Here is a 13,600-nt window from a genome sequence, read left to right on the forward strand (position 1 = left end):
CAGTTTGCCCCCTCAGAAGAGAGACTGACAGAGAGAGAGAGAGGTGAACCAGTTGCACGCACCCATTATGCCCCTATTGTGCCCATTTGGCTGTATCAATAGTGCAATAGCAGAGGAAACTGGCAATGGAAAATTGCTGTTCAAGACACTTTGAGATAAAGGTCCAGTCCATAAAGAAGAGAGGGGACAAAGAGCCTAATGATTGAAGAGAAGTGGACTAAATACACACACACAGTCATATGACCTTCACTGTGTACTCAGTGTCAGCAGAACAGGACACAAAGTACGTAGAATAGAACTGAAGCAATCACATTAGTAGCTCAGTCAAACGGTATCCATCTTATGGCTACAGCATGTTCCTGGTTAGTGTGCATTGGATGTCTGCATGCCTGCTGGCCAAAGCCTGAGGACAGCTGCCTAGGACTTGCATGCACATTGAGGTAGGAGCAAGCCTGGGCAGGTCGCTCCGTTCCCTTCACAGGACAATGGCTGTTTCAGATGCTTGACTGAGCAGGAGTCTTAGAGAATCTGTGAGAGACACAGGGGGCTTCTCACAGCCTGACATTTATGCTTTTGCCAAACTCAAGACAGAGTAAATGCATACACCGAGAACAGCATTTCTGCCTTTTAGAAATGCTGATTAAGGATTCTTAAGGATTCTGGCAGCTCAGAGAAACAAGTTGACACTAGGCTGAATTATAGGCCAGTGCTTTTCTCATTGTTGTGTCATTTTGCTAAGAGGGGTATTTAACCTCTTGCCCCTGCTTGTTTCTAAGGGGGAAGTTTGATACTTTATAATTAGATATATGACAACTGATTGCATCATTCAGAAGAGAGGCTGTCGTTTTACTGGGAATAATATCACTAACAGTGTCAGAAAGTTTGGTCAAGTTCACTTGTGGAGTGCTTCGTCCTAATACTGATAATAAATAATAGCAATGTCCTGTGTTCAAATCTGACCTATGGCCCTTTGCTGACCCCTTGTCTGTCTTTGGCTGTATTCATAAAATGAAAGAAAGAGAAATATCCAAAAACTAAACTAAAAAGAGAAGAGGTTAGGCAGTAGCGGATGATTTCAAAACAACTGAACTTTATAGAAATGTTTCGTATTTATCTTTATAGAAATGTTTCGTATTTATAATGATGAGACTTAATGACACTTAAGACAAACTGGGTTACTAAACTGTCTAAATAACAACAGACAGGTTACACACATGGCAGATGTCGGAGTAGTGATTCACTGTTTCTTCTGTACTCCTCAGTTTCTGTACTGAACAATGGCTGTGCGCAGAATCCTATCTGAGCTTGGGAACCTGCATCCACCCAAATAGTTTCTATTGGGTGTGTAGTTGTAATGTAAGAAGAGAAAACAAAGGTGAACAATGCTATTATATCAATGAACAAACAAGCAGGTTCCGTAGGTATACTTGATGAAGTACAGTGTGACAGACAAGGAGAACCTGCTATAAGGATACAGAGACGGTGAGCACCAGCTCTCTTGAAGTGCGTTTGAGCAATACTTCACATTATAAGCCTATGTAAATGTGTGTAGATATCACAGGATATAAAGTTTCATATTCAATTGTGAAAGACAAAAATAAATATATTTTCAAGTAATTATACAACTATTCTCTTAATTGATCTTGAACTTGACAATGTCAGATTGCTATTTCAGTTTCCCAAAGCCTGAGGTTATATCCTTGTGGATTTCATAAGACGGGATGACAAGTCGCAAAAGATGCAAAAATATGAGGCTGTTGTGACACAAAAATCACTTACAGAATATCATAACCCAGTTATATGGCCCTATAGGAATATGATGCAGTGTTTGGCCTGGAGGCTGACACTGTCTCTACTTTATGAATGGGTGGGTGTGGCACTGTGGTGACTAGCAATGATGCTGTCGTCACTGTGCTCGGTGATAGGCGCTGGGCAGGCTGCTGTGGGTGAAGGCTGGTCTACGGAGTAACATAACTGCGCTCTGCCATCGGACAGACAGCGAGAGAAGGAAGGGGAGGATAGGAGAGACAGCAGCTTCAGCTCATTCCCCATGCGAGAACTTAACTTCTGGCGAGACATTTGGTGAGATAGGATAACAATGGTAGAAGAAACTGACTTTTATAACAGGATGTGTTTGTTTTTTTCTAAATATGGGAAGCAGACAAATGAAATGCAATCAGAGACAGATGCTATGATGAAATGCATGCGAGCTGAATGGTGAACAAATCCCTTCTACATTTGTGATGTAAAGTAAGAGTCGATTCATTATTTAAGAAAACATCCTGCAATTACGAGCAGCACTGATGTGTAAAAAGACAGACAAAAGAAAAGTCGAGATCCCCTCCTCCATGTGCTCCCTTCTTGAAGGTGTGACAGACAACAAAGGGACGTGGAAAAAACTCGCATCAGGACCACAAGCGGACACCAGACAGATCGCAGAGCATAATAGCGGGGAACGGCAAACAAGAGCATGTCTGCTGCTTTTGCAATATGCAGCAGTCTACATGTAATTACATTCCTCATGGCGTCTCTCGGCTGCAACAGTCGGGAGTATTTTTCTGCTGTCAGTTTTGGCAGGTCTTCACTAAACACGCGCATTTAGAAACGAAGCCGATCATTTGAGGACGTTCAAGTCCGGAGCAAGTGTTAACACATGTGAGTTAGGGTTAGATGTTGTCATACAGAGGAGGGCTCTGAAGTGATCGCATGTGTTTGTGCCTTGCAGTTTATTTGGGAGAAGCAAAGACGAACGCTGCCCAGTATTAACTGAAGGGAAACGAGCAGCGAAGAGGTGTGAACTGAAAGTGGACGACGAGGGGAGAGAGACCTGAACTGATTCCAGAGGTGAATGTCTAACAAAGGTAGGAGCCACTGAATATCACAAATACTCAGTTTAAACTTGTAAACTGTAAGATATAGCACATCCAGGGCAGACCACATGTGGACAGGCAGGCTATAGGGTTGCATAACGGTTCAACAGGGTTGTTCACACTGTTGTTTTGCACTTATTGACGACCCTCCGGTTGAACTTGATTTTAACTTCTGCAACGGACAGTTTATGGGGAAAACACCCCCAAAAAGTCGTCGGAAGACATCTTATAGTTGGACTGCCTTTTGTCAGACGCCCACAGTTGCTAAATCTTAAGTTATAAAAACACATCTTATCTTTGCATATGATAACTAGAAAAAACAAACTTTAAGAAATCAATCAATTTATGTAAACCCAAGACTGAAATCAGCACAACATGAGACAAATCATGTGGCTTCTGATCTAAAGGGGAAGTTTTATTTTATGGCAAGTCAACTTTTATTTCCTGTTCTGTTTTGAGTCTTTGTTTTTTTTCAAGAAGGAAGATATTGAGTTAAAATGGCTTACGCAGAAAAGGATTTTCAAAGGATGCAACACAATAGGATTTTTGAAAATGGGAATATAACTTTGATATGAAATCTTATAATTACATTTTTTGTATTATATTATGATGCAAGTATTCAAATACAGTATACACAGTCAACATTATAGTTGTTCAATTATATCAAAAATACTTGAATTGCCTTAATTGCCTTAAGTACACGCTCCCTGTGTTTCCATGTGAATATTTAAACAAGGCTGCATTACATAACCTTCTTTGGCTAAGCCCAGGTCTGCTGTACCTTAATTGGGTTTCTCTTTGGAGATACAGTTATCCATCAGTGAGTAAATCTGTGCTTTTTTGTAAGTTTAGTTTGCTTTGCTTGGTAAACCACAGCATCAGATATCTTCACCACCTGCAGCCTGGAGCGGTGACCTCCAGGTTAAATGCAGGAGTGGAGTCACTCAGAGCCAAACAGTGGCTGCTGTATTATGCTAAAACACACGGGTCAAAGCATGGCAGGACACCATGGTATCTCTGACGACAGCCAACACAGCATCCAGTTATCAGCTACACCAACAATGGCTACAAGAGTAGAATACGTCCTAATGTTTTTTTTGTTCCTTCCTCTTCATTTTTCCTACACTGCGAGCACAGAACAGATGGTGGGTGTGGGGGGATGGTTGATAGAGCTGACATCAGTTCCTCTGCTCTGTCCCACTCCTCTGTGTTTTTCTATCAGCTGTGGAATTTGAACCATTCTTCCTTTGGGGTGAGGCCCGTCCCTCTGTCTGCCCCTGCTCAGAGGAGTAGGTTGTCTCCAGAGGAGGCTGTGAGAGAGTCAGTGTGTGTGTGGGTAACTGGGGCTTTCCAGAGTTGCACACCAAACATTCCTGGCTGCTGGATGGCCAAGTCCACACAGCTGGGAGTCATATAAGAAACTGTGTCTTTGTGTGAGTTAAGCAATATCACACACATTTGATCACATCCATACACATGCTTGCTCTCAGAAACATACACACACATGTATGATGTATGTGTGTGAGTCTGATTCGAGTCCCCACCTCCCTTCAACTGGTCTCAGTGTGACTGGGGGCGTTGAGATGTGTGCATGGGAAATGTTAAATTGTTTGTATGTGCATGCTATATGCCTGTATGTATGTTGACAAAGATGGGGAGTTGGAATTGAAGTTTTAAAGCAATCCGTATTGAAAGACACACATCCTGGACACCAACACAAGCCTTCACACATAGAAAGAAAAACAAAAAACGAACTATCTCACAATCACCAAACAACAGAGTCCTCTTTTTTACCAGCACCACATGATGTTTGTCCTCTTAAGTTTTGGCGAGAGAGGAAACATGGTGGGGGGGGGGGGGGGCGGGGGGGAGTAAGAGAGAGAGTGAGAAACAAACCAAAAGGGATATAGAAGCAAGTGATTGTGCTGGTGATGGCAACTGTACAGTTTGTTTCTCTCTTATTGGCTGCCTTTTTGGTTGTTTTTTAAACAGTGTGTCAGTGAACAAAGAATGTGTTTGCGAGAGCAGAAAGCAGAGCAAGGGGAAAGTTAAGGAACGTGACGCATTGTGTGTTTTGAGTAAAGGAGAGAAGAGAATAGAAGAGAAGCAAAGATTGTTTTGAAAAATGACTAAGAAATAAATGAGCTAGGAAGCTGAAAGAATCGAGGAAAATGGAGTGCATATCCTGTGGAAGAGGGACACGAAAGGGGCTTTTTCTTAGGAAAACAGGGCAGGCTGAGGGAGCGAGAAAGAGAGGTTGAGAAAGAATCAGCTGCTGTACTGCATGACTATTAAAATACAAAATCAGATGGCACACCTCACATATTTCCCCATTTCCTCTTCTAAGTTTAAGACTTAACATTTTAAGGAAATTATTTTAGAAATGTAAATAGAAACAGTTAAAGTTTCTTTATCTTTGTCCCAGTCAATAGCTTTAGAACAAAAGAATCCTAACTAATTCCACATGTTAATCTCCTTTGAACATCTGTCTTAACTTCCTCTTGTGTTTTCCGCTGCACTCTCTCTGTCTTTACTGTATGTGTGTGAAACTGGATGTGATTAGACCCTTTTATAGACCAGTGAGCAAATACATGTCTATAGTCTGGTCTCCTAAACAATACATTACATTACATTTTAACTAAAAATCAAACATGCCTGCAATAGTTTTGTATACATACTCCCAATGTCATGTATGTGGGAAGTAAAACATACCTTTACAAGGCCATACATCTCATGAGTGAGGCAAAGAGCTGTTTGTGTGTGGTGACTGAGAGAATTGGATGAGAAGGTGTCGCCAGCGAGGACAGGAAAGGGCAAGAGTGCGAGAGAGGAGATAAGATAGATTTAGGGGAGCGTGTCTTCTTTGGGTCAGGGCCACTTACAGCGCCGGGTCTGACAGGGGGTTGTCTGATAGAGGCGTGTTACACAATCTCACTGTTGACACAATATAAGGAGAGAGTTCTAGACCTCATTGTTGGTATGATCAGTGCTTTATGCTTGTAATACTTGTAATTTATCACCTTATGTCCTACAGCTTATGTCACTCTTCGTACACTAGGAAACTGTGCCTTCTCACATGATCACATTTTGACATTGGATGGCTTCAAAATGACAGATAACCTCAGGCCTAATAGGGTCATGGCCATGAGCTGAAGATTAATGAGGATTTATGCTAGAAACCCACATTTGCCAATATGCCCAGACACACTTTTAATCATTAACAGCACACAAAGGCTGACTATTCCTCCCCTTTACCGACACTAACCAACACACACACACACACACGCACACACACACACACACACACACACACACACACACACACACACACACACACACACACACACACACACACACACACACACACACACACACACACACACACACACACACACACACACACACACACACACACACACACACACACACACACACACACACACACACACACACACACACACACACACACACACACACACACACACACACACACACACACAGTTCATGTCTGAGGGTCTGTGTGTGTGTTCAGAAAGAGACAGCATGTTATGCCACAGACAACAAGAGGCACAGCTTGGTTGCTTGGCTGTAGCTCCTCTCTATTTATGTTCATGCTTGTGTTTGTATGCTTCTCTGTATCGTGGTGTGTGGATGTATCACTGCAACAAATATATCCTGCTTTGTGTCTACGTGTCATTATGCATGCATAGTTTTGTTAGTGTGCATCTCTTTATACAATTTGATCCTGGGCTGTCTTTTTCTTTAGCATCTGGTCCTCATGTTTGTGGCTGAAAGCCAATCCCCTTGGGCGAATTGGCTCCCAAGTCACATGACTAATGATATGGCAAATAGGTACTGAGTGTATGTGTGTGTTCTGCACCCCATAGGAGGTTTTCTGAGGGCTTCTTAAATGTAGTATATGGCATGCTTCAAGCGTTATGGGACGATCGAGGTTGTCCTTGCATCTCATACATGAATTCTTAAGCTGACCCATGCACTGACCACTCCCCATGTCTGTGTATGACCAAACAGCCCCATATGTCTGGCTTATGTGTTGTACACACACATAATCTCTCGCCTCGCTCCTTTTCAATGCCTGCAAGCCTCGTCTGTTCGTCTGTTCATCTTCCTGTTTGTTTTCACATCTTGTCTTCCTGTCTGTCCACCTGCCTTCCTGTAATAACTCGCATCCCATCACACACAATATTCAGCGGCGGTGGCTTTTATTATTCGAGAATTAAGAAACCCCAATTAGCACCCACAGCGACATCCTTTTTTGGCTTTGCTTGGCTGTAAGAAATAGAGTTTGTTCACAGTTCACTTTCATGTTCATCCAAAAAAAAAGATAGAGAACGAGTGAATGTTCTGGAGTTGCCATTACATGGGTTAATGTCACATAGATATTGGCCTTTATGTCATTTTAGTACTGACTGCTGGTGATAATTGGACACAAATGTGATGGAGAACATTGGGGAAATTATGTTTTAAAGGTTTTTTGTACCCTTTGTTGTACCTTTTATGTTCTCGTCATTCTATTTTCCTGCCCCACACCCTAACAGCATCACATTCAAAAATCATCACACCCAAACCCATACACACATGCACAAACACAATGAGTCACACAGAGAAACGCATTATGTCCCGAACCCACAACACCTTTATATAGACATAAACACATTGACACATGCATATGCTATGCTGTCTGCCTGTCTCTGTGCTAGTAAGAGCTGGAGGCTTTAAACTAATTAGTTGTGCGAGAAACGCCCAAGGGTGACATTCCTGCTAATCAGGGTCAGACCAGTTTCATTGTTAGCCGAGCAACTCATGAAACCACAGCATATTTATCTGTAATTGTGTCAGTGTGTCGGTGTTGTCCAAAGTTTAAAGTGTTTCCCTCCATCTATTTGTATACATTCTTGACTTCTAACCGCCCATGTGACATTAGATTGAGCGCTGCTTGATTTTTTTGCAGCTTCAGGGGACTGATGCAACCTGACTGACACTCTCTTTTTCACACACACACGCACGCACGCACGCGAAATTCTGTTTCCCCCACTTTACAAATATGTTTAACGCAAGCCGTCATCGCCACGGAGGAGGCACACAGCCTCTGTGAGAGAGTGAGACAGACAGAGAGAGCGAGAGGGATAGAGAGAGAGCACACCTTTATCTATTGTAAAAAATAAAGTAAGAAATCATTCCAATGTGTACTATAAGACAGTAAAAAAAAAAAAAGTTTAAAAGGGGAGTGATTAGTAAAATATGCATAAAATAAAAAGAAAGAATGCTAACTAAACTATAAGAATAAACAAGTTTAAATGATTTGTTATTGGTTGTGATCATATTCTAAAGATCTTTGGATTATTGAAAAGTATACAGCTCTCTTTCATATGAGTGTTGAGAGCTGTATCCATAAATTCATTTTGTGCTTAAAGTGCACCAGATTGATGCATTTAACTTCAACATTTAAAAAAAAAAATGCATGCACCCGGACCCCCTAGAGACTCTAGAGGATGTGAGGTCCACCCCCGAAATAAAGCAAGTTAAAATAATTAAATTGCATACATTTACTTTTAGTAAACACTGAAAACAGCACACAAAGGTTAAAGGTACTGTAAGCATATCATAATGTTAAAATGTGCTAAATATATACACTGCAAAAAACAAAAAAAAGAGGAGTAAAAGTAGCTCACGACTTGTTTTATTTTTTTAAAGTAGATCTCATCCTAAAAAAGGTTGGAGACCCTTGCATTAGAGTGTAAAAACTTTAACTATAAGTATCTGACATAAATATGTGTAATGAAACAAATAACAATAACCGTATTGCATTGTTTTCTTATGCGCAATTACTTCGTACTGTCTTTGTCTTTTTCGTCCTGCATATATTGTGCCCCCCTCAGAAAAATAACTGGCCCCCCCAGTCAAATTGGTCTAGAACCGCCACTGGCCATCATCCCAGTGTTTGCCTGACTACATTTCTGTGGTTGGCCCCATTAAATCTGCTATTGACTCATCGTGTATTATATGGTTTGGTTAGCCAGTTTCAGCTTGGATATATTTGTATCCATTGCATATCTCAGGAAACTTTCCCATAATTCTAACAAATTGAAGGGGAGAAAAAAATAGTAAAGAGCAAAAAAGTCATATTGTTTTTCTTTTTTGTACTTTTTTTAATATTGAAATTACTTAGTATTTTGATATGTAAATTAACCATATATTTTATGATAACCTTGTGGGTTATCATGGCAGAATGAGCTCCTCAAAACACTCACTGCAGGGGGGACTGTTACAGAAGGAGTTTGAAAAATGTTATTACCGGTTGTTTGTATATCTGTGCACTTTGTGCCCCTGTCCTGACTTGGAGATGCAGCTGGTATGATCCTATCGCAGTATTTAGTGAGTTGTAGCTCATATATAGATTAATCTAAGTAGTGCATCACTCTGTAAATCAATCATGGTCATCTAAGGACAGACACTTTTTACATTTGGATAAAATCTGGCAATCAAATAATCTCTTTATCTCTATTTCTCGCTCTCTCTCTCAGTCTCTGACAAAAATATATCACTCTCACTTCCACATGCATTTGTTATCATTTTAATCAATATAATTCCTATTTAATATCATGTGCTAAATATTGATGCATTTCTCAACAGAGAAATATTGACTTCCTGAATGTTGTTATTATGCTCCATTATTGCTGTTATGGTTTTCTGTTCATTGCTTTTCCCTCCGCTGCAATGATCAATAAAACAGTATAGGTACAGACTGTTTATCTAAAATAAATGGTTAAAAGTCATATTTATTGGACATTTTGAGATCAGTATATATTTCATTTTGTTTATTAAAAAGCATAGGTTATCTCAGTGCGTCTCATTTAATATTTTCTTGTCTGAATGACCACTGTTACAGTAAAGTAACATCCAAAAGAACTTCCACCCTGTTGCTCCTTGACCTTATTCATATGATAAAAGCATGTGCGGTGGTGCTGCAGCTTGGCAATGAATGACATGTGGTCACAGTGTGAGATGTCAATTGTATGCCGGTTGTATCACCAGGCCCTCTGCAGCAGTGCGGAAATAACCGGACACCAGTATAGATTTTTCCATCACACTATTTTAGGATGCCTCCTGTGCATACTGTATCAGTTGTGCACTACAATGTACGTGCATGCATGTGTCTCCTAGTTTTATGATATTCCAGCAATTGGAGATGCAAGTTGACCTCTATTTGAGAGAATTAAGCAGTATGTAGGGCATTGCATTCCACTGCTTTGAGGCAAAATCGTATCTCTATATTTGGGGATTTTTGTTGCCAGCTGAAGGATTACATGGTTCCTCTACTATCTGGGAAAATGCTTTGACCTCTCCGGGTTATGAAAACCCACTCAAAGCCTGATTGGATAAAATAAAAATGCCATTGCCATACAGATTAATGCATTGCTGTTTTCAACTCGCAACAGGTTTGTTTTTGTTTGTGCAAGTGCGATACAATAAGAGGAACTCTAACTAACAGCATGGATAAACAACATGCAATTGCTATTTGAAGTAAACACAAAAAAGGACCTTCCTGTTATGCCTCAGATCTCTTGTTGTCTCTGTGGTTTATTTGTCCGCCTGCGTCTCCGTCTGTCTGCGATTTTTGCTTTTCTAGACTCCTGTATTTTCCCTCCCTTCCATTTCCTCCCATCTATTTATGGATCTTTGAGCAACAGTTTTTTTTAAGTTTATTTATTCGCCTGATACCAATAAAGATATTTAGGATTTGTCGTGTTGAAAAAGGATAACATATTGGTAAATATTAAAGTTTTATACATTTTTGATCATCAGAAAGTTGTGACCACATTAGTATAAATAATTGACAGTCAATTCAACTTTACATTCAAGCAAATACATACTCCTGTACTACATTTAAATATCTGCAACATACAGCATTGTATCTTATCAGCTAATAAAAGCAGCACACAAGTTTAGCATTCAGGCTGCAGTTCTCAACGTGGGAGGACTAATTTCTGCTTTATTTCTTGTGAATATTAAATATTTGCATGTCCTTTAATCTCTAAAAGTTATTAATTTAATGCATTAATAACGTTTTAGTTTAACTTGTCACCACTGGCGGACACGTGATCCCTGTGATGAGGGGTTCCAGGTAACATTTGTTTCATTTTAACACAGTCACAGGCCAAAAAGGCTCTGAATCCCTGCTATACAGCATGTTGCAGAGTGTGATATCTGCTTCTCTGTGCCAGACTGAAGTCCAGAGGTGTTTGGTTTGGCTCCAGTCTCTGTTTGATCAGGCTGTTTCTGGAATACTGACTGACCTGTTCCGAGCCAAATGCATCTCTCTCCTTACACACTAGCATTTATCCTTGCTGCTACGTGCCCTTTTTCCGTTACCATCACATGGGTCGGAATTCTGCACAAATGTGTGTTATTTTTACAGAATTATAAATGTAACAATATTGACGTTGCTTTTTAATCCATGCATTACCAGATGAGTGCAATGTAAACAAGCAAAGAAGATGTATCTTTTTTGGTTCAATGTTTGAAACCTATGAGAGTTCATTTGCCTTCCCTAACCTTTTCCTGTTTGTTTTCTGATCTCATCCCCAGTCCAAAGTTTACACTGATACATCCTCACCAGAGCGTGAGAGTATCTGCAGACATGGCTAAGGTTCAGAGAGGTTATCAAAATTCCCAACATCACCACAGGTAGCAGTTTTCCACAGGTACCGGAGACCATAAATGGTTTTGAAAACTTCTGTCACGTAGTGATCATCTTCTCAATAAAACATCTTTGCTGATGTTTTCGAGTCTTCTGGCCAATCAGAATCAAGATTGTTGCCGGAAGTCCCCACGGAAAATAACTTAACTATTCTTTATACATCCAAGGGTACAACTTCAGATACAAATGAACACTGAAATATGACCCCCGGTTTGATGATTGACAGGTCACAGAACAATGGGAGCTATCTACCCTTACCCACAATTTAAAGTAAGTCACACAGACTCTCTCCTCTTTGCTCTTCTCTCTGTGTGGAGCAGCAACTTCAGCTGTCAGAACAAAGTGAAAAACAAACAATGGCATAACATATTATTAATATGTCGGGTAGCAATAGATTTATTTATTTTCTTCTCAGAGTGTCCCCTCTTATCCCTGTGGATTTGCTGAAAGGTGGATTATATGTAAATCACTTTCAAACTGACATTGAAGCCACAGTTTATCTGTGGAGTAACTGTCTAATAATATAATCAGATGTGGCATAAAGATTATGTTTGGTGGATTACACTTGCTAAACTTGTAAAAGGCATGATGTAACAGAGATTGCTATGCCCTTGTTGAGTCAAAATACCGCCATCAATTACTAATCCTGGGTCTATTCTTTATTCTTCAGTGTTCATTGCTATGCTTTGTCTTTGACGTTATTTCTGGTCAGACCTTTGACCTAATCACCTAGCTCATCTTCATCACGATGATGAGGCCTGCACAGCCAATGAATCCTCTGAGCCTCCCAACAGGCACTCCAAGGTAATTCAAGTAATCTTTCACTTTTCTGGAGCATTTGCCACATCACTTAGTACTTGAGCTCCCTTATGAGTAAAACAGACACTATTTAAATCACCATCATTATTTGCTTTCAATTTTGGAGAATATTTTCTCGTGTAAATCCCATACATATAATGCCTACATGAAATGATGTATTTTCTGTGCATAAACAAGACATTGCTTCATTTACAAAAGAGACACACTGCAGGTTTTTATGATATAATTATAATCAAATGTCATAATTTTACAGCCAGGTGAACTATTGCTTTAAGAGCTTGGACCCACAGCTGAAGAGAGCCTTAATAAGATTAACCCATATATACAGTCTATGGATTAGCCCTACCATTTGACAGCCACAGCGTAAGAGGCACCTTTACTGACCTCTGTGTCTCTATCCAGCAGAGATTGTGCACTTGTATTTGTTTGCACCTGTATGTTTTATCAATTGTGTTGTTAGTGGGTGAGCCTTTTTGTGCTTGCATATATGATTAATTTAATGCAACACCAGGAGTCAGTCATGCCAAGACTTTTCTGTGTGTATATGTCTGCATTGGTCTATACATGAACTTTGGAATTACATGACATGCCTGTGCAGCCTCAAGTCAGAATGCAGAGTGTATTATGTCTACGTTATGCACAGTTTGTCTTTATCATTTTTGTGCCACTCAAGAATTTAGAGTATCTACTAAACCCTTGAACCTCTCCAAACTCCCTGCCCACCATGTGTATCGACAGGCACTCTCTTGTCTTAAGCTGTAATTTTGGATGAAACAGGCTTAAAATTACAGGCAAGAATGACACTAACAAGCAAAACAATTTTCAGGATCACTGGACATTTTCACCAAAATGTTTCCTACTAAGCACTCAGAGATGTTTCCGACCATGCTGCTTGAGGCCATATCCAGGAAACCGTAGCAACATGAAGGCTGATGGTGGCAGATATGATGTTGTTGGTGGTGGTTTGGCATGCCAAATGCCACATGACTCTAAATGGGCAGTCTGAGGGCAGCTAGTTGTTGACAGTGAGGAATATGCAGCACTGTCCTTTTCACCCCTGTCACTGCTTTGTGAAAGCCAGGCATCTCACAGGGAAACATTTAAGTTGGCATTAATATCATAATCAGAGGTCTGTTTATTATTTCTCCGATGGACAGCGTGCAGTTAAACACACGCACGCACGCACGCA

At 40.3% G+C, this 13,600-nt stretch overlaps 1 protein-coding gene across 1 annotated transcript in view; it reads left to right on the forward strand.

Moving 5' to 3' along the window:
* The first annotated feature begins 1,951 nt into the window (after positions 1-1,951).
* The window catches only part of rhobtb4 (Rho related BTB domain containing 4), a 44,701-nt gene continuing 33,052 nt past the window's right edge, over positions 1,952-13,600 (forward strand). Inside the window, exons 1-2 of the mRNA XM_034240291.1 lie at positions 1,952-2,082; positions 2,726-2,861. The gene's annotated coding sequence lies outside the window, so the exon portion shown is untranslated. The remainder of the gene's footprint in view (positions 2,083-2,725; positions 2,862-13,600) is intronic.

The sequence above is a fragment of the Gymnodraco acuticeps genome, unplaced genomic scaffold (genome assembly GCF_902827175.1).
Source record: "Gymnodraco acuticeps unplaced genomic scaffold, fGymAcu1.1, whole genome shotgun sequence".
Taxonomy (NCBI): Eukaryota; Metazoa; Chordata; class Actinopteri; order Perciformes; family Bathydraconidae; genus Gymnodraco; species Gymnodraco acuticeps.